Source organism: Martes martes, assembly GCF_963455335.1.
Source record: "Martes martes genome assembly, chromosome: 12".
In the NCBI taxonomy this organism is placed as follows: Eukaryota; Metazoa; Chordata; class Mammalia; order Carnivora; family Mustelidae; genus Martes; species Martes martes.
Window position 1 is genome coordinate 75,313,289 of NC_137900.1, and position 25,899 is coordinate 75,339,187.

The window sequence follows — 25,899 nt, forward strand, 5'->3', positions numbered from 1 at the left end:
AGCTTTCCGAATTCTGTTCCTGCCTAAAAATATTCTCAGAGATACAAAGTCTCACATAATCCGCCACACAGAGATATGGTATAATTTGGGGGGGGGGGGGGAAGCATTCAAATCAATTGAAAAATAAAGCTAAGAGGTGATGTAAGATATAAAAAACTGATCAGATACCTTGAAGTTTATACTGTTAGAAAAAAAAAAAAAATGAGGGGTGTTTGGGTGGCTCAGTTGGTTGGCCTCCCAACTCTTGTTTTTGGCTCAGGTCATGATCCCAGGGTCCTGGGATCCAGCCCCGCCATCAGGCTCTCTGCTCATCTTAAGATGATCCCCACTGCCTAGTATTCACACCCAGTGTAACACCCTACCCTTCAGTGTAGGCTACACCTAGTGACATGCCTCTAAGAACAGAATACTTTAGCAAAAGTGATAGGTTGCCCCTCTCAGATTAGGTTTCAAAAAACTGACTTCTGCTTAACTCTTACTCTGTCTATTGGTTACTTGGGAGAAACAAGTTGCTGAAGCAAGCTCCACTATGGAGAGACCCACATGGCGAGGAATTGAGGGCAGCCTTTAACCAACAACAAATGAGGAAGTGAGGCCCTCAGGTCAACGGCTCCGGAGGAACAGACTCTGGCCAATCATATGAGTGAGCTTGGATGAAGATTCTTCCACAGAAGATGACTGCAGCATCTACCAACACCTTGATAACACTCTTGTGTAAGTGCCCCAAAGTCAGAGGACTCAGCTAAGCCACACCTAGATTCCTGATCCACAGAAAATGTAAGAGAATAAATTTTAATAACAGAGTGAAAGTGATGAAATAGAAAAATCAAACGAGAAAATAAATGAAACTTTGAAAAAGATCAGTCATACTGAAAACCTCTAGCTAGACCAATTAGCAAAAAAAGAAAGACAACATGAATTACCAATATCAGAACTGAAAAGATGGAAATCATTACAGATCCTAGAGATTAACAAGATAAGGAAATACTAGCAATTTTATGCACATATATTCAACAATTTAGCTGCAATGTACAAATTCCTTGAACAATCCAAATCCAACATCCATTCATGTTAATAAAAAAACAGCAAACAATGAACAGAAAGCAATTTTTTTTAAGGTTTTTACTTATTTATTTGAAAGAGAGAGAAAGAGAATGAGAGAGCATGAGAAGGGGGAGGGTCAGAGGGAGAAGCAGACTCCCTGCCAAGCAGGGAGCCCTATGCGGGACTCAATCCCAGGACTCCAGGATCATGACCCAACCAGAAGATAATGGCTCAACCAACTGAGCCACCCAAGCACCCAGAAGGCAATTTTTTTTTTTTTTAAACAAAGCTACAATCTTTTTTTTTTTTTTTTAGGATTTTTTATTTATTTATTTGACAGAGAGCACAAGCAGGCAGAGAAGCAGGCAGATAGAGAGGGAAGTAGGCTCCCCGATGAGCAGAGAGCCCGATGTGGGGCTCGATCCCAGGACCCTGAGATCATGACCTTAGCCGAAGGCAGAGGCTTTAACCCACTGAGCCACCCAGGCACCCCAGAAAGCAACATTTTAACTTGAGCAAGGCATCTAAGAAAAACCTACAGCTAACGAAGATGGACTGCTTTCCCTTATGAGCAGGAAGAAGACAAGGATGTTGTCACCTCTACTTAGCATTATACTGGAGGTCTTAAATTTTAGATTAAGGCAAGAAAAAAAAAATCATGCAGATTGGAAAGGAAGAAATAAAACTATATTTACAGATGACATGATCATGTACATAAAAAAATCCTAAGCAATTAAAAAAATACAACAACAAAATGTGCAAAGTATTTCTATATATTGACAAGAACACAACTTACCATAAAAAGGAAAAAGGAATATATTTAAAATATACATGTAAACCTGTTTATTTCAGTAAACACTGAATATATATATATATACACACACACATATATAATGTACATATACAGGTTAAATGTATATCTTATATATATTTATATAAATATATAAAGAATATATATAGGTTGTATATGTATAAAAATAATAAATACAGATTAAAATATACATGTAAACCTGTTTATTTCAGTAAACACTGAAAACTACAAAGCAGCACTAAAAGAAATTACAGAAGACCTAAAAATTTTATATACTCTATTCCACAAATTACAAAACTCACTATGGTTGAAACATCAATTTCTCCGTAATTGATCCATACAGTCTATGCAACCCAAGTCATTATCCCAGCTTCTAGACAGAAACTGATGAACTAATTATAAACTTTTAAGTAAAATACAAATGACTTAGTATAGCTAAAACAGTATTGATAAAGAACAACAAAGCTGGAGGACCTACACTACTTGATCTTAAGATACAGTATAAATCCACTATTTTCAAAATAGGGTGATATTAACATAATAAATAGATAATGGATAAAAATTCATTGTGCATAAATAGACACTAATATTGAGCTGATTTTCAAATAATGGTACCAAAACAATTCATTACAGAAAGGAAAACCTTTTTAACAAAAGGTGCAGAACTAACTTGATAACCCTATGGAAACAAGTAATCTGCACCTCTAAGACACACAAAAACAAATCTGAGATTCACCTCAGACCTAACCTTTTATAAAAGTTCAAAGTAGAGGCTTCTTGAAACAAATAAAGAGTATCTTTCTACCTTTGGGATAAGCAGAGTTCTTAGACAAGAACAAAAAGCCATAACCAAAACATGGAAAAGAAATTTATCAAAATTAAATGGACTTTGAGGAGCTTATAAATGTAACTAGAATAGGGAAACCAGTAAAAACCTGTTTAAAATAAGTATAATATGCTGAGAGGAGAGACAAACGAAATCATACAAATCATTCAGTTAAAACCAGGGAAGGTAAAAAAATGGAATGAAGAAAATAAAAACAAAGAACAAGTGAATGAACAGTGTTACAAAGAAAACCACAGGTCCAAAATGACATCACTTAAGACAAATCATGAAATCTGGACTTAATCCCTAACCTACTAGCAGTTTCAACCTCCCCAGAATTGTTTTAACTGGTCAGTCAGGAATTTTCTGATCAGCATCAATAAGGTAATCTGTCACAGAGCCCTCTCAATCCCCCAGAGGAAGATGAGGTAATCTGCATAATAAGACCCCCGTAAAAGAAGGTGATCTTGCCTAAAAATCCTTTCTTTTCTTTCACTAATAACTTCTTGCCCCACCTTCCTTCCTTTAAAAACCTGTTGTACAACGCCTTGAAGCTCCCCTCTTCTTATTAGCTGGGATGCTACCTGATTCATGAATCACTTAAGAAATCCAATTAGATCTTCAAATTAAACTAGACTGATTTTGGTTTTTTGTTGCTTTTTTTTTTTTTTTTTTTAAGATTTTACTTATTTGGGGCGCCTGGGTGGCTCAGTGGGTTAAGCCGCTGCCTTCAGCTCGGGTCATGATCTCAGGGTCCTGGGATCGAGTCCCATATCGGGCTCTCTGCTCGGCAGGAAGCCTGCTTCCCTCCCTCTCTCTCTTTGCCTGCCTCTCTGCTTACTTGTGATCTCTCTCTGTCAAATAAATAGAATAAATCTTTAAAAAAAAAAAAAAAAAAAAAAAAAAGATTTTACTTATTTATTTGACAGACATCACAAGCAGGCAGAGAGAGAGGAGGAAGCAGGCTCCCTGCGGAGCAGAGAGCCCAATGTGGGGCTTGATCCCAGGACCCTGGGATTATGACTTGAGCGGAAGGCAGAGGCTTAACCCACTGAGCCATCCAGGCACCCCTGATTTTGTTTTTTAACAATAGGAAACAGTTATGGGTAAGGTAGGTATTAATACAACTAAATCATCCCCTGAAGTGTGAATGGTCTATATACACCAATTAAAAGACAGACTGTCACACAGGATTTTAAAAACACCTTACTAGGGGCACCTGGGTGGCTTTTGTCTGCTTTCGGCTCAGCTCAGGATCCCAGCGTCCTGAGATCTAGCCCTGTATCAGCTTCCTGCTCAACGAGGAACCTGTCTCTCTCTCTCCCTCTGCCCCGCCACCAACATGCTCCAGCTTGCTCTCATTCACTCTTCCTCTATCTTATTGAATTCTTTCAAATAAATAAATAAAAGCTTTTTTAAAAAACAATCTTGGGGGGGGGGCGCTTGGGTGGCTCAGTGGGTTGAGGCCTCTGCCTTCGGCTCAGCTCATGATCCCAGGGTGCTGGGATGGAGCCCCGCATTGGGCTGTCTGCTCAGCAGGGAGCCTGCTTCCTCCTCTCTCTCTGCCTGCTTCTCTGCCTACTTGTGAACTGTCAAATAAATAAATAAAATCTTAAAAAAAAAAAAAAAATCTTGGGATGCCTCAGTGGTGCAGTCAGTTAAGCATCTGCCTTCAGCTCAGGTCATGATCCCGGGGTCCTGGGATTGAGTCCCACGTTGTGGGGAAGGGGGGGTCACGCTCGCGTCCTTACTCAGCGGGAAGCCTGCTTCTCCCTCTGCCAGCTGCTCCCCCTACTTGTGAGCGCTCTTCCTCTCTCTCTTGCTCTCTGACAAATAAATAAAATCCTTTAAATAAATAAAATCCTAAAAGTTTTTAAAAAACAGTCTTACTATATGCTGTCTACAGGAACCCACCTTTTTTTTCCCCCCCAGTTTTTCATCCAGTTATTTATTTAAGTAACCTATACACCCAATGTAGAGCTGGAACTCACGACCCTGAGATCAATCAAGAGTCACAGGCTCTTCCAAATGAGCCTGCCAGGCACCACAGCAAGAAATCTATTTAAAAAAAAATAGGTAGGGGTGCCCGAGTGGCTCAGTCAGTTAGTGTTTGCCTTCAGCTCGGGTCATAATTTCAAGGTCCTGGTCCACAATAGCCAAACTATGGAAAGAGCCTAGATGTGTCCATCAACACATGAATGGATAAACAAGATGTGGTGTACATGTGGTGTACACACACACACACACACACACACACACACACACACACACAGGAATATTATGCAGCCATCAAAAATGCAATCTTGCCATTTGCAAGGATGCAGATGGAACTAGAGAGTATTATGAGGAATTTGAGAAACAAGATGGAGGATCATAGGGAAAGGGAGGGAAAATGAAACAAGATGAAACCAGAGAGGGAGACAAAATCTAAGAGACTCTTAATCTCAGGAAAAAAACTGAGGGTTGCTGGAGTGGAGCAGGGTGGAAAGGATGGGTGGCTGGGTGATGGACACTGGGGAGGGTATGTGCTATAGTGAGTGCTGTGAATTGTGTAAGACTGATGAATCACGGACCTGTACCACTGAAATAAGTGATACATTACATGTTAAAAAAAATAATAATAATTTCAGGGTCCTGGCTGGGATCAAGACCTGTGTGGGGCTCCCTGCTCAGTGGGAAGTCTGCTTCCCCTTCTCCTTCTGCCCCTCCCCACTGTTCATATGCTCTCTTTGCTCTCTCTCTCTCAATTAAAATCTTTTAAAAAATTAAAAATTGAAGTTAATTTTTTTTTAAAGTAGGTAAAAGGAGCACCTGCTTAAGCACCCAACTCTGTTTTGGCTCAGGTCATGATCTTAGGGTCCTGAGATCAAGCCTCGGGTCATGCTCTGTGCTCAGAGCTAGTCTGCTTAAGACTCTCCCTCAGCTCCTTTCCCCATGTCCTCTCTTCCTCCCTCCCTCCCTCTCTCTTCCTAAAAATAAATAAATCTTTTCTTTTTTAAGATTTTATTTATTTGAGAGAGAGCATGGGGCAGGGGACAGAGGCAGAGGGAGAAGCAGACTCCCTGCTAAACAGGGAGCCCGAAGCAGGGCTCAGTCCCAGGACCCCAGGACCACAACCCAAGCTGAAGGCAGCCACTCAACCGACTGAACCACCCAGGTGCCCCAATAAACAAATCTTAAAAAAAAAAAAAAGTAAAAAACTTAATAGATAGGGGCGCCTGGGTGGCTCAGTGGGTTAAACCTCTGCCTTCAGCTCAGGTCATGATCTCAGAGTCCTGGGATCCAGCCCCGCATCGGGCTCTTTGCTTGGCAGGGAGCCTGCTTCCCCCTCCCCCTCTGCCTGCCTTTCTGCCTACTTGTGATCTCTCTCTCTGTGTCAAATAAATAAATAAAATCTTAAAAAAAAAAACTTAATAGACATTCACAAAGATATGTGAATGGCTAAAAACACACGAACGGGTAGAAATACGCAAAAAGGTAAGCGCCACCACCAGTTATGAGGTCAGTGTAAATTAAAACTATAATGAGATACCGTTAGCAATTCTGGTTAAACCCACTAGAATGGATAAAAGTGAAGACTGGCAAAATGCACATGTAAACAAGGATGTGGGCAACCTAAACTCTAATACAAAGCTAGTTAAGAGTATAAAGTGGTACAACATTTAAGAAAATAGTTTGACAGTTTCTTACAAATTTAAACATACACATTATCTAATTCTACTCCTAGGTATGGTGTAGAGTGAAGCATACATCTACCCAAAGACATAAACAAATGATTAATAGCAGCTTTACTCAGAATAGCCCAAATCTAGAAAGAACCCAAACATCTACCAACATGAGAACAGATTTTTTTTTTAAGATTTTATTTATTTATTTGACAGAGAGAGAGAGAGAGAGAGATTACAAGTAGGCAGAGAGGGAGGGGGAAGCAAGCTCCCCACCAAGCAGAGACCCCAATGCAGGGCTCAATCCCAGGACCCTGTGATCGCAACCTGAGCCAAAGGCAGAGGCTTCACGCACTGAGCCACCCAGGCACCACAAGAACAAATTTTTTTTTTTTTAAGATTTTATTTATTTATTTGACAGAGAGAGAGAGAGACACAGCCAGAGAGGGAACACAAGCAGGGGGGTGGGAGAGAGAGAAGCAGGCTTCCCGCCAAGCAGGGAGCCCGATGCGGGGCTCGATCCCAGGACCCTGGGATCATGACCTGAGTCGAAGGCAGATGTTTAACGACTGAGCCACCCAGGTGCCCCAAGAACAGATTTTTAAATACTGTAATACGTTCACATAATGGAATACTCTCAGAAATAAAAATAATCAACCACTGATACATGCAACATGGTTGAATCTAAAAATCATTTTGCTGAGGGGCGCCCGTCTGGCTCAGTCGGTTGGTTGAGGGACCAGCTGAGCAACCCACTCTTGGTTTTAGCTCAGATGGTGATCTCAGGGTGATGAGAGGGGGCAGAGACCATGCAGAGTCCGCTAAGGACTCTTTCTCTGGTTCCCTCTGCCCATCCCCCCCGCAAATAAGTAACTCTATAAACAAACAAATAAATAATCATTTTTCTGGGTAAGAGAAGTCAGACATCAAAGAGCTGTGTATATGATGTGTAAATATCTTATTCTGTTTAAGTTCAGAAACAGGAAAAAATAATCTACAATGATAGAAATCAGAACAGTTGCCTAGAATGAGTCTGGAAAAAGACAACAAAGAATATTTTACAGTGATATTCTAGTGCCTTGACTGGGAAGGAGGAAACACAGGTGCATACATTTGTTAAAATTTATTACACTGTGTACCCTTGAGAATGATTCATTTCACTCTATGTAAATTACAGCCCAATTAAAAAAAAAATTCCAGCAAAGACCTTCTATATTTTGTACAGCTCAAGCACAGCAGCAGGCAAGCATTTTCTGAAAAGGGCCATAAAGTAAATATTTTAGGCTTTGTGGTCATATGATCACTGCTTCAACTATTCAATTCTACCATTCTATTGTGAAAGTCACCAGACAATATGGAATTAGCATGGCTCTGTTCCAACAAAACTATTTACAAAACAGGTGGCAAGCTGGATTTGGTCCACAGGCTGGAGTTTGCTAAACTCTGGTCAAGCAAATAAAAAATGAATCTTCAAAATTAATTTAAATTTATTATATTGCTCTCTCCTTTATTTATACTGACAGGATGGTAATTATTAGAAGCCAATTTTAGTCCACTAAACATGAGTTTTTCTATACTCGTCTAATCATTTAAAATAGGAAGACTACCCAGAAAACATATGGAGTATCATCATTTTAAAAAGATCATGTTATAGGGGAGCCTGTGTGCCTGTCGGATAAGTGGCCAATTCTTGATTTCGACTCAGGTCATGATCTCTCCATGCTGAGACTGAGCAGCATCAGCCTCCCAGCTCAGCATGGAGTCTGCCTCTCTCCCTCATCCTCTGGTCTCCCCCTTCCCCAGCTCAAGAGAGAGAGAGAAGAAATGGAGAGAGAATGAGCAGGGGAAGGGGCAGAGGGAGAGGGAGAAGCAGACTCACTGCTTAGTGGGGAGCCCAATAGGGAGTTCAATCTCAGGACCCTGAGACCATGACCTGAGTGAGCCAAAGTCAGACTCAATGGCCTGAGACACCCAGGTGCCCAAAAATCATTTGCTTTAATAACTACTATAGTACTTTGGGAAAATAACCAAAAATATGGGAAATACTTGAGTTTCAGATAAACTAGTTAGTAAATAAAATATAAGCTGGAAATTTAAAATACACTTAGGTACACACACAAAAAGCTATGTTACCCACAATGCTGACAGTCTGATTTATCCAGTATAATAATAAAAAAATTTTAAGATTTTATTCATTCATGGGAAACAGAGAGGCAGAGGAGAGGGAGAAGCAGGCTCCCTGTTTCAGGGAGCCCAATGAGGGACTGGATCCCAGGACCCTGGGATTAAGACCCAAGCTAAAGGCAGATCCTTTAACCAACTGAGCCACCCAGATGCCCTGGTATAATAAAGTTCTTGACATATGCTCATTATCAGTCATCTCTAAAAACTAAATTCAGCTTTCTTCCCCTAAAATAAAGGATTTCATATTCAAGGATATTTTTAATTCTTTAAAAATGAAATGCATATTTTTCTGATTCCGGGAAAGCAGCTTATGGACCATAACCTGAAATCCACTTTTGCCACTGGCTGAAACTATTTGTTGTATTGTCATATTCAGGTAACAAACAGAGAAAGGTAACGGACATTCCTTTTTTAGTAACCGACATTCTTAAAGGACTTATTTAAATTTGCTTATTTTGGTTTATACAATCTAGATGAATTATGAGCCTTATCAGCCTATTACCTGGTAACTAAACTCCTTGGATGGGATCCAAGAAAGGAGAACAATCTTAAGAAAAATCTTCTATATAATGAGTAATTTACTGCCATTTCCAATATTTAAATCTATAAAAATACAGAATGCCTGGTAAAACAACAAAATCAGCTGATCTCTTCAGAGCAGGATGTGATCTTTGTTTTCAAAGTGCTAGCTGCTGAACAGGTAGTCAGAAATCCAAATCATGTATTCAAACCTGGTTGCTGTGTCTAATCTTTTTCTTTTATTTATCATTAATATATATTTTCCCCCATAATAAAAAAGCCATAATACCCCTTCAAGCATAATTTCTCTACTCAAAAATGGTAAGTTTTTTAAATGTCTCACATGTTCATTTTTGCCAGATAAACTTTAGAATCGCAAATCACATTTCAGCTAAAACCAAACAACATTCACTTTATTTTTTTTTTTGAAGATTTTACTTATTTATTTGAGAGAGAGACAGAGTGAGAGAGCATGAGAGGGGAAGTCAGAGGGAGAAGCAGACTCCCCATGGAGCTGGGAGCCTGATGTGGGACTCGATCCCAGGACTCTGGGATCATGACCTGAGCTGAAGGCAGTCACTTAACCAACTGAGCCACCCAGGCACCCCAACATTCACTTTAGATATCCTTTCCCTCACAGGTACCTATAGAGACACCAAAAGTGGTCCTAGATACGAGCCTGCAGTTTCTAATCTCTTAGTGTCATTCCCAAAAGAGAAAGTAACTTAAGTATCTGTGAAAAAAAAAAAAAAGAAGAAAATAATATCTCACTAAAGAGGTTCCTTCATTTATTTTCAATTCATAAAATATGTTCAAAGTTCGCCAAAGCAAGCTAACTCCACCCAACCTCAAAAGACAGTATAAGCAGTGGTTCCCTATTATGTTAATCTTAAGAATCCTATTGTTAGTTTCATATGCTATTATGCTTATTTTTTATGGTATTTTAAGAATAAGAGCACCGCCACCAGATCCAGTAACTGCAAATGTGGAAGTGCTGAAATTGCTAGCAAGAAGAGATGATGAAGAGACAGAGGAAGACAGAAAGTGGTGAAACAACCTTATACAAAATACATATAATATAAACACGAATTATTTATTTTTGTTTTCTATAGTAATCCAAACCATAAGCGGCCTCTAGAACTAGATTCTTAACTCAGGTATATCAAATATCAAACTGCTAAAGGAAACCTTAACACACCCGTTTATATTTTAAAAGCCTCATATTGGTGAATATTGTTTACTTAATTTATATTTTAGAATTCAATAAATGAGAAGACTGATAAAACTAATGTGACTTAGCTTAGAAGAGTTATTACTGTAAAATATTAATTATCCAGATCTCCTGTTCACTTTCTTTTTTTTTTTAATTTTTTATTTCTTTTCAGCATAACAGTATTCATTGTTTTTGCACCACACCCAGTGCTCCATGCAATCGGTGCCCTCCCTAATACCCCCCCCCCCCCCCCCCGCCCCTTCAAAACCCTCAGGTTGTTTTTCAGAGTCCATAGTCTCTCATGGTTCGCCTCCCCTTCCAATTCCTGTTCACTTTCTAGACAGAACCTTTATTACTGGCGGCTAGTTATATTTAAAAAAAAAAAAGTCAGGCTTTGGAACCAGGAAGACATGAGTTTGAACTCTGGCGCATAACACCTTGAAAACAAACTTTCTGCACCTATTTTTACATCTCTAAAATGGGAATTTATTGGGGTGCCTGGGTGGCTCAGTCGTTAAGCATCTGCCTTCAGCTCAGGCCATGATCCCAGGGTCCTGGGATAGAGTCCCACATCAGGCTCCTTGCTAGCAGAATGCCTGCTTCTCTCTCTCCCACTTCCCCTACTTGTGTTCCCTCTCTCGCTGTCTCTCTCTGTCAAATAAATAAAATCTTTAAAATAAAATAAAATGGGAATTTATTAATACCTACCTTGAAGGACTATTATAATTAGTGAAATATGTGTAAAGCAGCTGACACAGACTAGGAATTGAAGAAACTTTAGCTGCTATTACTATTTTATTACTCATAAATACAACCAAGAGAAAATAGAAGAACAAACATGATAGGGAAATACAGTCTAGGCTACATCTAACTCCTAAAACAAAACAAAACAAAATCAAACAAATAAACTCTGATAATTCAAGTAAAAACTTTGTAAAAAGTAAAAGTAAAGTATTTTGTAAGAAAGTAAAAGTTACTTTGGGCTAAACTTTCATTTTAGTCATATAAGATAATGTTGTATGTAAAATCCAAAATCTATATATGTATGTAAAATCCAAAATCAGCTACAGGTCCACTTATTTTGGAGCTAAATAAAAATGAAAGATTATTATCACACAGTAAAACATAATTTTATGAACAGATGAGATGATTATCACCAGTGGGGAAAAAAATGCCAAAACAAAGATTTTAAAAAGCTTATGAAAGGATAGTAAAAGAGTCCTACCTTTAAACCGACTGCTATAAGATCTGTAACAACACTGTATGGAAAAAGTAAAAAGAGAAAATGGGAAACAAAGTTAGAGAACAAGTTTTTCAAAGACAGAGATAATAAGATTAAAGAAAAAAGGAAAAAGCATTATAATAAAAAATTAATAAAAATAAGAATGTGATGAATTGTGAAATGTTAATACAAAGAAAAGTGATGGGACAGTCTAGCAACAGCAGAGTATAAAGCAAAGCTTTAACCACAATGTAAGAAACAAAAAGTAAATCAAATTCTTTTAGCATTTATTAAAATACAGCTGTTTCAATAAAATGACTAACATGTGTTTATCTATTTACCTCTATTTAACAAATACAAATCAAAACTTAAAATTGCCAAAGTTCATTCTTTTAAATCACTGGTCTGAATTACCGTGTTTTAAAATTTTAAATGAAACAAAACTAGTTGAGTGGCTTTTACAGAAATAGAAGGTATCTTACAAATTTCCATCTACCACCCAAAACAGCTCACCAAAATACAACTAAGATAGTCTCTCAGAACTAAAATAAATGCAAATACTAAATTTCAGACATGAAAATTTTCAAGATCTGCTTTTAAAAAAAAACTCTACCACATCAAAACTGTGTTTAAGTATAAATTATCTCAGGAGGAAATGAACACGTACACACACACACACACACACACACACACACACGACAGTTGGGATTTGAGGAAGAACTAGAAAGATATATTGACTGGTGGTTTGTTCTTTCTTTTTGAACTATCCAAAATAATGAAAAGGGACCTTTTCAGGCTGTGGGAAAATGCAGAAAGTTAATTAGCCTCCTGAAAGCAAATAGTCACTGGGTTCAAAACCACATCCCTTAACCCCAAGGTGTAAAAACTCCTATAAAGTTCTCCAAATAGAAATCCATCTTTTCTCACACCTTTTAAAACAATCTTCAATTGTAGTTTGCCTTCATATCTCCTAAAAGAAAGCTCTAACTAAATTCTATATATTGTTAATAACCTCTAATGCCATTACTTAAAAAAAGTAAAAAAATTTATGAATCTGGATTGTTCAATGATGCAAATTTGTTTTAAACAATAACCATGTAAAAAAATAAAATAAACAATAACCATGTAGATTTGTAATTTTTTCTTATAGACTCTGGAAACTTACAATTCATTTGTCTGAAATTTAAATGTGACAAATAACAGTGCATAGAAAATAAGACCATACAGGTCCTGAACTTAACTTCCAGAATGTTTTAATGCCCCACACATACAAACCAAAAAACTCATTCCTAGCTCTAAAGCCACATATAGGGTGAAGAGTTATTAAACTATCCAAAAGATTAAGTTTGCACTTCTCAGTTACCCAAGAGTTTAACAGCCAAGATGCGTAAGTGGAGTCTTGTGTCATCACTATCACACTATCAATTTTCCAATACAAAAAAGCTAGCCTTCTTCCATGGCTCAAGTCAAACCGTCTAACGACAACGCACTACACACAGTGAGACACTAATTTCACAATCTTTCTGAACTGAAATGTTGGCATAATTACACAAATTAAAGCAGCAAAACTTTGCACACATATAAAGTGTAACTGAGTCAGGTGATGTGAAATGAGTTCTCAACAACGTCCTCAGAAAAGTTTCAATTAAACAATGAATACAGCTTCAATTAAATTAAAACAAAATATAGATCATCACAAGCATCAATGAAATCTAAAACCGCACTCTAAAATCTGCAGCAGTGTGCAATTAGCATTCAAATGAGTTAATCCAAATATCATACAGACTTAAACGTTATGAAAGTAGATAAAAGAAGTCTAACGAAGGCAAAAATTGTTGGAAGATTCCATTGTCTTTACACAGCATGGCAACAGTCATCAACTCTATGGTAACATGTACAAGGCTTTTACTGTTTACGCAAGTTCCACATATTCTACAACCAGGGGGGTTACAGATATGTTGTCCTCAAAAGCAAGTAAAAGGCCAAACAAAAATTCAAATATATAATGAGAATGAATAGTGGATTTGCAAGCTCTAACAGAGCGGGAGATATTTTTTAAATCTTGATATGCATGTGCTACAATTAATACACGAAGATCCTAATCTAGTCGTTTCTTTGAATATTAAATTATCTATCAGGTCCCACGCCATATCCCTGGGTTCTCAGAGAAATTTTTCTATCCGTGAATCCAAAATCTTTTTATTTTGGCCACGGACCTCATTCACTTTTAGAGCGTCTGAACACTCCCGAAAATTGCAGAAATTCACGAAGTTTCTTTTGGGGGGATGTGGGGGCTGGAGTCCACGATCACCAGGTCCAGACGCCCGGTATACAGAGGTCTTAGCACAGCTCACAGCCCAGGTCCGGAGACCTCCGCGGGTTCCCCGGCACGTCGACACCCCGCGGGGGGCCCTGGCTTCGGGACCAGGTCGCCGCCCAGACGTGCCCCGACGCGTGCACTCGCCGTCTGCCTCTCCGCGGCCACTCGCCTCCCCACCAGGGGAAGCTCCAACGCTCGCCCCACCTCACCGGTAAACAGCAACTCCCCAAGCGGGAGGACGCCCGCCCCGAGCGCCGCCTCCGCCTCCCCCAGAGCAGCGCACCATTTTCTGAGAGGAAGTGTCGGCAGGCCGGGCCGGGCTCCCCGGACTCTGCGCTCGGAGGGCGGACCCCAGCACCCGGCGGCTGCACCCGGCTTTCCTCCGTTTCCGGGTGTGAGGATGTGAAGGGGCGGACATTACGGGGGCGCCTCAGCCGGGGGAGAAGAGGAGGCGGCGGACCGCCCCTCCGCGATTCGGGGCGCCCGGAAGCCCCGCCGTCGGACTCGGCCGGGGTCGCTCCCCCGGCCGCCGGCGCCGCGCCCGGTTCCCCGGCCGTGGCGCGTCCGGCCGAGAGCCGAAAGGAAGCGGGGCAACCGCAGCCCCGCACAATCGCTGCGCCTTCGAGTACTTACCCATCCATGGCCCAGACGGAGGAGCGCACGGTGCGGGGACTGACGGGCTCACCGCGAGCGGAGGGCGGAGGCGGCGGCAGCCGGCGGCTCCGGGGACGGGCAAGCGGCGCCTCTCCCGAGCCCCGCCGGCTAGGAGGTGGAGGAGAGTGGGAAACAGGGGCGGAGACCAGGGACGCTCCCGCCACCGCCGCGCCCCCGCCTTCCCCACCCCGCAAGCGCGTCCCCGCCTCGCCTCGCCCCGCCCCCTAGAGTCGACGCCCTCCCTCCGCCCCGCCCCCAGCCGGCCTACCGCTCGGCTCCAGGGCGCCCTCTTCCTGCCGTCGCCCTAAGTCTCCGCCTCCCAGCCTCTCTCCCCAGCGCGCGCGCGCGCGCCTCGCCCCCGCTTCCCTCCTGCGTTCACGGGAGCGCGCTCCTTGTGCTTCCCGCTTTGTCGCCCCGCCCGCCCACCCGCGGGCCCCGCCGGCCTTCCGGCCCCTCTGCCTCGGGCTGCTGGGCTCGGACACCTCCGTCTCCCCGCGGGAAGAGCGTTGGAGACCCGGCTCTGGAATGTAGGTAGGAGTGTCTCGCCAGGACCCCAGAACCGCGGAGGATTGGTGGGCGAGGCTGGCGGTGGCTGGACCCCAAGCACGGAGGCCCGGCGGGGGCCGTGGTCTTCGAAGCCCCGGCTCGGGATCCGGGCTGCCACGAACTCCTGCCAGTGCGAGGCCCGCAGGTCGTCCGCGGGGTCCTGGGAGCCGACTGCTGGGACTCGCTCCCGCCAGATAGGTGTGGTTGAGATTTAAATGAATGAAAGAGACTGCCCGAACTTAAGAACCTCTCAGTTGTGAACAGTTTTAGTCTCTGAGAGCTTTTCGACCCTACAGTCTGGGTTTGAATTTTTATGAAACATTCGTTGCGCAATACGGAATGGTCACTATGTTGCCAGCATTTTATACAGTTTTTCATATGCCTCCATGTAAAGAAACAAACAAATCCTATGAAGGAGTGATTATTGCCCTTTTTCAGGTGAAAATGTAGACACTAATAGAGTGATTACAGTGATTCACTAATACAGTGATTACAGTTTCACAGCCACTAGAGCCCCTTCCTCTTCTCTGAGCAAAATTATGTATATATAATTAGTGGCAACTCGCTTGTTTGCCCTTTTGTATTCTGTCTAGTTCTGAAATTCAGTGATTTTTCAATTCACAGATCGTCAAAACTTAAGTCACTAAACGCGGTCCTCGACCAAATTCTTACCTGACTGGGAAGAGAGGGCTGCTCCCCCTCAGCCACCTCATTTGCGAAGCGAGTAACAAGACGTTTCAATCATCATCTATCCTTGCCAGTGTATCCTGCTTTTAAATAAGTAGGCGCTACTAAAACGACTTAAACTGTCTATTCATCCATCATTAAGTCATTATTTATTGTTTACTATGTGCCAAGCACTGCAGGGATAACCCAAAAAATCAGGTTCCAGCATTCATGGTTGAATGGATTCCTCGATGGCTCTATTATTTATTGGCAAAAAACAATTTTCAGATAGCTCATTTCTTGGGGGACCCTATTTTTAAAGAACTGTATCTCATTTCAGTCCGTCTTTACAAAAGATGAAATACATTTTGTATGTTAAGTCTAAGTATTAAGTTGCAGTTGTAAACATTGCCACCCGACATTGCCAGATGGATGTTAAAAATATGAGCAAGTCCTTGATGCAATCTTTATATTGTTTTGAGGATATAGTCTGTTGATGGAATTTCCTTAATTTTATTTTTTTAGCTACAGAAGTAACAAACATATGTGCTCCTTTTGGAAAATTGAAATAGTATTAAACACTTAGGATTATCTTTTTTCACAACCTACCCCCTACCCATGATAACCAATGCATCAATTCTGTGAGCATGTTTCTAGACCCCCACCATTTTTATTTGCTCTTTTTACTTAAAAACTCTAGAGATTTTTTTCATATCTGTACTTTCCATTTATTTAATTCGCCTTTTTTTAACATTTCTTTTCTTTTCTCTTTGTAAATACATTTTTTTCTTTGCAATTTTTTATTTAAATTCTAGTTAATATACAGTGCAATATTGGTTTCAGGAGTAAAATTCAGTGGTTCATCACTTACAACGCCCAGTGCTCATCATAACAAGTGCCCTCCTTAATATCCATCCTCCATCTGGCCCATCCCCCACCCACATCCATCCATCAACCCTCAGTTTGCTTGCACTGGTTAAGAGTCTCTTATGGGTTTTTTTCCCTCCATCCTTTTTCCCCCCTTCCATATGTTCTTCTGTTTGTTTCTTAAATTCCACATATGAGTGAAATCATGGTATTTGTCTTTCTCTATCTGACTTATTTTGCTTAGCATAATACACACTAGCTCCATCCCTGTCATTGCAACTTAATTCATTTTAATACTGCATAGTATATCATAATTTCACACACCACAATTTATTTAACCTTTTCCAAAATAGTGGAAATTTACATTGTTTCTAATTATTCAAAGTAACAATATTGCAAAGAACATCATATATGTATGAGCATCTTTGCACACGTTTATTTCTGAGGAATCCATTCCTAGAAGCAGAATTGCAGAACAAAGGGTATACGTATTTTCCAGTTTGATTAATGTTGTCATATGATTCCAAAAAGGTTGTACCAGTTTACATTTTCTTTATTTAAAAAACAAAAAGTTTTCTCTCTCATAGTCCCATGCCTTAAGTTCAGTAGTAAAATATAAATGTGAAGTCAACGTGAAACTCACTGTCCATATTACTAACAATAACTCTGAAAAGTCTCCAATGTAAAGATAGTGTACCTGATAAAATGAAAAAAACCATATGACATTTCCTAAATACTTAACATCCCATTTTGCAACAGAAGGCTAGATAGAAGGAAACAGCTCACGAAAAACCGTTCTGTTTCCATTGCCTCTTGGTCATAAGTTCAGAAGACTTCACTGATTTAGCTCCCTAGGTTTGTGAGTCCCTTTGATTCAAAACGGTGGACAGAATGGGAATTAGGTCTTCTAGGACCACTTTTAGAATCCTAGCTATTCCCATAGTCCATATGGCATGGGAAAACCATGGCCTTCGATAATCTTAGCAAAAGTTTCTGAGTTTGCAGAATGATGGGATATCATCCACATGACCTAGCTTGTCTTGAGAACTTTATGTTCTATATAGTAGCTTTTTGCTGGTGGAGAGAATAACATGTTCTCAATTTGCTAAATGCTCCATTCTTTTGAAAAGTAAGCAGTTACAATAACTTAATTTAAAAATTTTCTAAGATTTTATTCTTTGTGTTTTTGTTCTGGTTTGTCTAAGAAATTCCCCTGAAATACCTTCACTGAGAAGACACACACACACACACACACACACACACACACACACACACACTATTATTGTTTGGACAAAATGTAACCTTGGAGCATTTTGCTGTAAGGCATTCCAGTATGCAATGATAGTTAATATTTAGCTAACATTACCCTATTGATGTTTACAGGTAAGGCTTCCTAAGACATAAAATACAAAAATGCCAGTATAGGTCAGAAATAAGATCAGCCATTATGTGAATCTGGAAGGTGGACATTTTAATAAAGACAAATGACAAAATTATAATATGATGAAGACAAAAATTATCATTAACATGTATTCCTTAAAATTGAAACATCTGAAATTGTACTGAGGGGGAAAATGCTAAACTTAAAATGTTACGTATTATATGATCCCATTCATGTATAATATCCTCAAAATGAAAAAAATATAGAGATGGAGAACAGATTAGGAACAGGGTGAGAGGGTATAGGAAGACAAGAGGAAGGGTGTGATTATAATGGAGTAGCAAGGGGATGTTTGTGGTGATATGATAGTTTTGTATCTTGATTATAGGACTGGTTATACAAGTCTACACCTGATAAAATTGCACAGAAGTTTAGATACACACAAGTGCATATAACACTGGCAAAATCTGGGGGCGCCTGGGTGGCTCAGTGGATTAAAGCCTCTGCCTTCAGCTCAGGTCATGATCTCAGGGTCCTGAGATCAAGCCCTGCATTAGGCTCTCTGCTCAGCAGGGAGCCTGCTTCCCTTCCTCTCTCTCTGCCTGCCTCTCTGCCTACTTGTGATCTCTGTCTGTCAAATAAATAAATAAAATCTTTTTTAAAAAATTGCCTGGTTTTGTTATAGATAAGATGTTACCATTGTAGGAAAGCAGGTAAGAGTACACAGGACCTCTTTGTACAGCCTTTTAAACTTAATATGAATCTATAATTATTTCAAAATAAAAGAAATCTTGCAGAATGTTCCCTTAACACTTGTTATTTTTCAATAGTTAATCAAAGCAAACTTCAAAAGCTTAAGAAAACTGTGTGGGAGGGGCACCTGGGTGGCTCAGTGGGTTGAGCCTCTGCCTTCGGCTCAGGTCATGGTCTCAGGGTCCTGGGATCCAACTCTGCATAGGGCTCTCTGCTCAGCGGGGTGCCTGCTTCCCCCTCTCTCTCTGCCTGCTTGTGATCTCTCTCTGACAAAGAAAGAAAAGGAAAGGAAACTGTGTGGGAGTATAATTCATATTTTTCAGGCTGCATCAACTTGGTAATCAAACTGGGAAGTAATAGCTTACACATACTGAGTCTGACAGACTGCCTGATCTGTTGAATTATGAGCCTTACTTTAAAGTCCTTCCTATCTGAGGAGAGGGCTTGAAAGTGTCTCCTCCTGACCTCTCCACCACTATAAGTCATGTCCATTCTCCTCAACCTGTGCCTGGCCCTGACATAATCATCTCGACATGATGGTTTTGACATGACCAATTGCCTGGTTCAGAGGACTCCAGTGTTTGCATGGGAAGTGCTATCACCTAACACTGTCCTCCAGCCCATGTCAAAGTAGCACTGAATTTTCCAGAGCACTTTCTGAAAAGGAGGGGATTCCTTTCCCCTTTTTGTCATACTATATCACCAGGGTCCCATTGTCCCTCAAGGTTTTTAATAAAACAGCACTTTCCATTTCTATTCACAGAAAATCCTTTAGGATTTAGACATGAGTTTGTGGAGCTAGGCTAGAGAATCATCTAAATGATCATCACTCCAATGTTCCAAGTGTCATCATTCCCCTGAGCACTGACATTTTGTCCTTAAAACTGGAGCACATGACTCCCTACCCTGAAGGTGGGTTCTTAAACTAGGAGATTCCTTGGCCCCACTTAGAAGTAGATCTCCTGGGGGCGCCTGGGTGGCTCAATGGGTTAAAGCCTCTGCCTTCAGCTCAGGTCATGATCCCAGGGTCCTGGGATCGAGCCCCGCATCTGGCTCTCTGCTCAGCAGGGAGCCTGCTTCCTCCTCTCTCTCTACCTGCCTCTCTGCCTACTTGTGATCTCTGTCTGTCAAATAAATAAATAAAATCTTAAAAAAAAAAAAAAAGTAGATCTCTTGGAAACAGATCAACACACCTCTTCAGATACATTTAAGTATATTTGTTCCTGTTTATTTTCAAGCCGAGACCCCCTACTCCCACAAAAAGAATTCCATTCACCAAATTTAGTTATCAAATAACTAGGAAAAGGACACTGAGTTAAGTAGAGGAATACCTCTGCCTACTGAATAAAATAAACAATAATGTGTCATGGTTAAGAATGTGATCTAGAGCCAGATTTCCTCATTTAGAATCTTAAATCTTCACAAAGTCTGTGTAGCATTGCATTGCACTGGCCCAGCTCCTCGTAGAGCCAAATTTCCCAGCCATTGCCCTCCACTGTGGGATGCTCTGGGAGGAGATGCTTTCTCAGTACCAGCAGTTTAAAGATTTTTTCAGTGATGAATTCTTGTGGCTATCAACACTTCGGCTGAGGTGTGGACATTAAGCTGGTGAACGTTGCTTTTAACAATGGCATGCCTGAGGATTCCAACACCTGCCTGCGTTATGTGGTCAAAGCAGGCCACTTTGGTACCATGGCGTGGCTGTCATGTTTGTGTCAGATGAGAATGACACAGAGATCCTAAATGATGTGGAGGATCGCTTCAAGATCAAAATTAGTGAGCTGCCTGTTGGATAGATATCTCCTCATACAACGAACAGACGCAGTACATAAAAGTATACTTTTATGCTAAAAGTATAAACCGGGATAAGTTGCTTAACCTCCCTGTGCTTCAGCTTCTTGAACTGTAAAGAAGGGATAATGATAGTACTTACAGCTTTTTGGGAAGGTTTAAATTAATAAAAGTACCTAAAATGATGTTTGGCCTATGGTAATGCTCAATATGTTTACAGTTATTAATAATTATTACTTTGTAATACTATTATGGGCTTACGAAGCAGCAGAATTCCTGGAGAATGTAATTTGAGAATCATTTATTTATCATTTTATTATATTATTATATATATATTATATATATTATATATATTATAATATATATATTATTATATAATATTTATATATTATCATTTAGTGTGGACAGTGGAATAGTCCTGGTCTCTAAACTGTTACTAGTCCCTAAGAAGAAAAATACGGAATGAGAAAAAGTGTCTGAGAACTCACAGCAATTTGACAGAGAAATATTATTTCTGTTGAATCTAATAATTAAAAAATTGGATTAATATTCTTTGTTTTTTATTTCAATTTTTAGTTAATTTTATTATGGCTTTATGAAAGTATTACTCCACAAAGGATTGGAAGTTTTTTGAAAAAAATGGTCCTTCACCACAACTTTAGAAGCACTAGTCCACTATTTCTCAGTTATATGGATCCATTTTTTAAAAAATTTTTTCAATTTTTCATTTTCTTATTTTATAAGTAATATATGAATATGCTGTCTATTTGAGTGTTGTTTTGTTTTTTTAAACTTTTACTGTGAAAATTTCAAACATACAAATAAATGGAAGTAGTTTAATGACCCCTAACTATCAATCACTGATAATTTTAAATCACTGAAAATTTAAAAATTATCAGTATAGATCATGAATGCTCAAACTTTAATATGCATCAGAATCACTTGGAGGACTTGTTAAACAGAAATTGATTATTTCTGAATCAGGGATGGGGCCGAAAAATTTGCATTTCTAGCAGATTCCTACTAAAGTTTGCCTAAGAGGCAAGCTTTGAGAGTCATTGATGTAAAGGGGCGAGATTTTTCTGCAATCCCTATGCCAAGCATTGGACCCCTTAGCCTAAAGCATGTGTTTCTTGCTAAACACAAATGGGTAGAATATTCCTAGTAACTCCTCTCTTCTAACCTGAGCTCACAGAATATATGTTTTCAGACTTACCCTTAAGGTATCCATTTCTTGAGAACTGATAATGGATTTTTGCCCTCGCCCCTCTTTATATTCTTGCTTCTTTTTTCCTTTTTCTCATAAGTAACCCAAGTAAGTGTCTATAAAGTTTTCTTTCACTTATTTTCTGATATAGGTGATACTCAAAATAGTTAGTTACTGGTACTAAATGGGCATCACCTATTCGAAACAGATATCCTTAAACAACTAGTAAAACCAAACTCTTGTACATTAGCTAAATACTTGAATGGATATAACTTCACTACAGTGGGCTATGTGACAATGACTCAATTGTATCATATAACTTTCTATATACCTTCATTTTTTAACATGCCGTGATATCATTTGTCCACTGTCTGAATCAAATTCATCACCTACATACCAAGCCTCTCTGTTCTTTTCTCATTAGCCCAACATAGTTAAAAGTGACGCTAATGAGGAATCAAATGTAAGTACAAATGTAGACACTAAATTTACATGACAGCACTTGGTTGTAAGATAGTTAACCACATCATCTAGAGTATAATTACCTAACATTTTAGATATATAAACAACAAATGTGAAAAATTGAAACACTCTTGCAGAAAACCCTCAGACTTTCATCAATGTATTCAGAGGCCCATTTAAGAAACATTTTCCTTAGGGTGCCTGGGTGGCTCAGTGGGTTAAGCCTCTGCCTTGGGCTCAGGTCCTGATCTCAGCCCTCCGTCAGGCTCTCTGCTCAGAGGGGAGCCTGCTTCCCCTCTCTCTCTCTCTGCCTGCCTCTGTGCCTACTTGTGATCTCTCTCTGTCAAATAAATAAATAAAATCTTTTTAAAAATGAAATAAAATAAAATCTTAAAAAAAAAAAGAAAAGAAAAGAAAAAAAAGAAACATTTGCCTGGAGCAGTTTCTCAAACTTCGGTCATTCAATACCAGTTCAGTGATTCTTTCTCTGTCCATGAAGCATCTTTACTTTTGTTTACTTAACATTTTTCTTAAAATCACTTCACTTTTTTTACTTAATTTTTTTCAAAGGAAATTTTATATCTCTGTCATAAATGGAAAGCCAGCATCACTTGCCATAAGAGACCATCATAAATAAAAAAGATACAATGAAAACAGAAAATGTTATTAAATTCTAGCTAGTTACTATTATTTGGCTCTTGGCCAAAAGCCTAGCTCTCTTTTGGTAAAAATTTTAGCAAGTATTGGTGTAAAAGGCATACTAGCACCAAAAGGAAAGCGTTCTTCTATTTCCAGCTTTATAAAAAATTCATCAGGTAGATACTGAATTTAATGTATCAAGTAGATCTTGATGGCTAATATATGATCATAAGGTTATCATACACTTTTTTATTTATCTTTTTAAAAAATTTATTATTTTAGAGAGAGAGAACAGGGAAGAGGGACAAAGGTTGAGGGAGAGAGAGGATCTCAAGCAGACTTCCTACTGAGCACAGAGTGTGATGCAGGGCTTGATCTCACAACCCTGAGATCATGACCTAAGCTGAAATCAAGAGTTGGACACTTAACTAACAGAGCCACCCAGGCGCCCCTCTCCTTTTTTCTTTTCTTTTTTTTTTTTTTTAAGATTTTTATTTATTTATTTGACAAGAGAGAGAGATCACAGGCAGGCAGAGAGGCAGCAGAGAAAGAGGGGGAAGCAGGCTCCCCACTGAGCAGAAAGCCCGACGCGGGGCTCGATCTCAGGACCCCGGGATCACGACCCGAGCCGAAGGCACAGACTCAACCCACTGAGCCACCCAGGTGCCCCTCCTTTTTTCTTTTAATGGAAAATTGTCATCAATTTTCTCATGTCAATACATTCCTGCATTCACAGAATAAAATATACTTTGTCAAGGTATTTTTAAATACATTAATATATTTGTTAATACTTTTATTACTGTTTTAATATCTCTTAATAAATGAAATTGCTTTAGAGCATTTGTGATTGGTACAGTTTTAGTATCTGAATTACGGCAACTTCCTCTGGTAAATTAGAAGATCTAGTTTTAATTCCACAAGTGGTTATCTTTAAACTTTAAATAATATACTTACGGGCGCCAGGGTGGCTCAGTGGATTAAAGCCTCTGCCTGCGGCTCAGGTCATGATCCCAGGGTCCTGGGATCGAGCCCTGCATCAGGCTCTCTGCTTGGCAGGGAGCCTGCTTCCCGTCCTCAAATAAATAAATAAATAAACAATCTTTTAAAAATATAAATAAATAAATAAATAAATAGTATACTTAAATCATCAGCTCAGAAGCAAAAATGCTATTTATTGACTCCACTCAGAAATAAACAAATTAGCCCTCACCCTAACTTTCATGACTCTTTTGTTACAGTCAGTTTTATCAAAGTATTATCATTTTCACATTATGTAAAATTTCTATTAAGAATTATAACTGTCACATTAAACTGAATATTCACATCTACGTGAATTAATGTTCATTGATAGTTTTTTAAATTAATCTTTCCATTAGCAGAATTATAACTTCAATAATCTTTTTAGAAGGTATCATGTTTCCGGAGTCCTTATGAATCTATTACTTGTCTATAGGAGCCCCTAAGATTTTAAAACTTTTAAAGTAAACTTTATATTTTAGAGCAGTTTTAGGTTTACAGAAAACTGTGAAGACAGTACAGAGTTCTTACAGTTCCTACACCTAGTTTTTGCTATTATTATCTTACATAGGAGGGTAGATTAGTCATAATTAAGGAACCAATACTGATACATTGTTATTAACTAAAGACCATACTTTATTAAGATTTCCTTGGTTTTTACCTAATGTTTTTCTGCTTCAGGATTTGATCCAAGACACATTACATTTAGTCATCATGTTCTATTAGGATCCTCTGGGCTGTGACAGTTTCTTAGACTTTACTTGTTTTTTATGACCTTGATAGTTTTGAGTAGTATTGCTCAGGTATTTTGTGCAATGTCCTCCAGCAGGGATTTGTCTGGTGTTTCTGGTTTGCTTATTTTTTATCATGGTTAGACTAGGGTTATAGGTTTTTGAGAGAGAGACCACAGAGATAAAGTGCCATTTTCATCATGCCATATCAAAGGTCCATATTATTGGGGCACCTGACTGGTTCAGTTGTGGAGCATGTGACTCTTGATCTCAGAGTTCTAAGTTCGAGCCCCACATTGGGTGTAGAGATTACTTAACAACAAAATCTTAAAATCTTTACGGGTGTCTGGGTGGCTCAGTTGGTTAAGCGTCCAACTCTGGTTTCAGCTCAGGTCATGATCTTAGGGTTGTGGGATCAAGCCCCACGTCAGGCTCCATGCTCAGCGCAGTCTGCTTGGGATTCTCTCCCTTTCTCTCCCTCCCTGCACTCTTTCTCCCTCTCTCTCAAAGAAATAAAATCTTAAAATATAAAATAAAATAAAATCTTCAAAAAAAGAACATGTATTATCAACATAATGTACCACAATTGATACTAACTTTGATCATTTAACTGAGATGTTGTCAGCTTTCTTCGCTGTAAAGTCATTCCACCCCCACCCCTTTCCTACTGAACTCTAGGAGATGTCACTGTATACAGCCCGTACTTAAGGAATGGGAAGTTATTAACCTTCTTCAGGGGGCAGTATTTACATAAACTATTTGGAATTCTTCTACATAGGAAATTTTGTTCTTTTTCCCCATTTATTTATTTATTCAATCATATAATTATATCAGTAAAGACTCAAATATTTATTTTATACTTTGGTTACAACCACTTTATTTTGTTGCCCAGATTTTTCCAGCTTTAGCCATTGGGAGGTCTTTCAGTTGACTTCTATGCTCCTTTGACATACCTCCTTCAATGGGAGTCTTTTGGTTTTTTGTTTTCATTTTTCAGCACTTCCTAACTTTCTGCCACTATAAGATGTTCCAGGCTCATCTTATATATTTTCTACTGTAGTTGAAGAATTGGTCATTTCTCCAAGGAATGCTGATTCCTTTTATTAGAGCAGAGTATTAGAAATCAAATCTAAGGGGCACCTGGCTGGTTCAGTCAGAAGAGCATGCAACTCTTGATCTTGGGGTTGTAAGTTTGAACTGCCACGTTGGGTATAGAGATCACTTTAAATCTTAAAAAAGAAAAGAAAAGAAATCTGATTTCTAGGTTCTCTTTTCTATTGAAATTAAGATTGATTTTTTTAGTTTGGGAGTTTCACTCTAGAATGTTATAGGATTTTTATCTTATAGTCAGTGTTTATTTACTCTGCTCAATTTATTTGGA

General features: G+C 39.4%; 1 protein-coding gene across 2 annotated transcripts in view; it reads right to left on the reverse strand.

Annotated features, from left to right (window-relative positions):
* PTBP3 (polypyrimidine tract binding protein 3) overlaps window positions 1-14,643 on the reverse strand; it is a 107,441-nt gene extending 92,798 nt beyond the window's left edge. The window contains exon 1 of one of the 2 annotated variants that reach the window (XM_080819794.1): window positions 14,438-14,643. The gene's annotated coding sequence lies outside the window, so the exon portion shown is untranslated. The remainder of the gene's footprint in view (window positions 1-14,437) is intronic. The other variant, XM_080819795.1, reaches the window with a different exon arrangement.
* Between the last annotated feature and the right edge of the window lie 11,256 nt (window positions 14,644-25,899).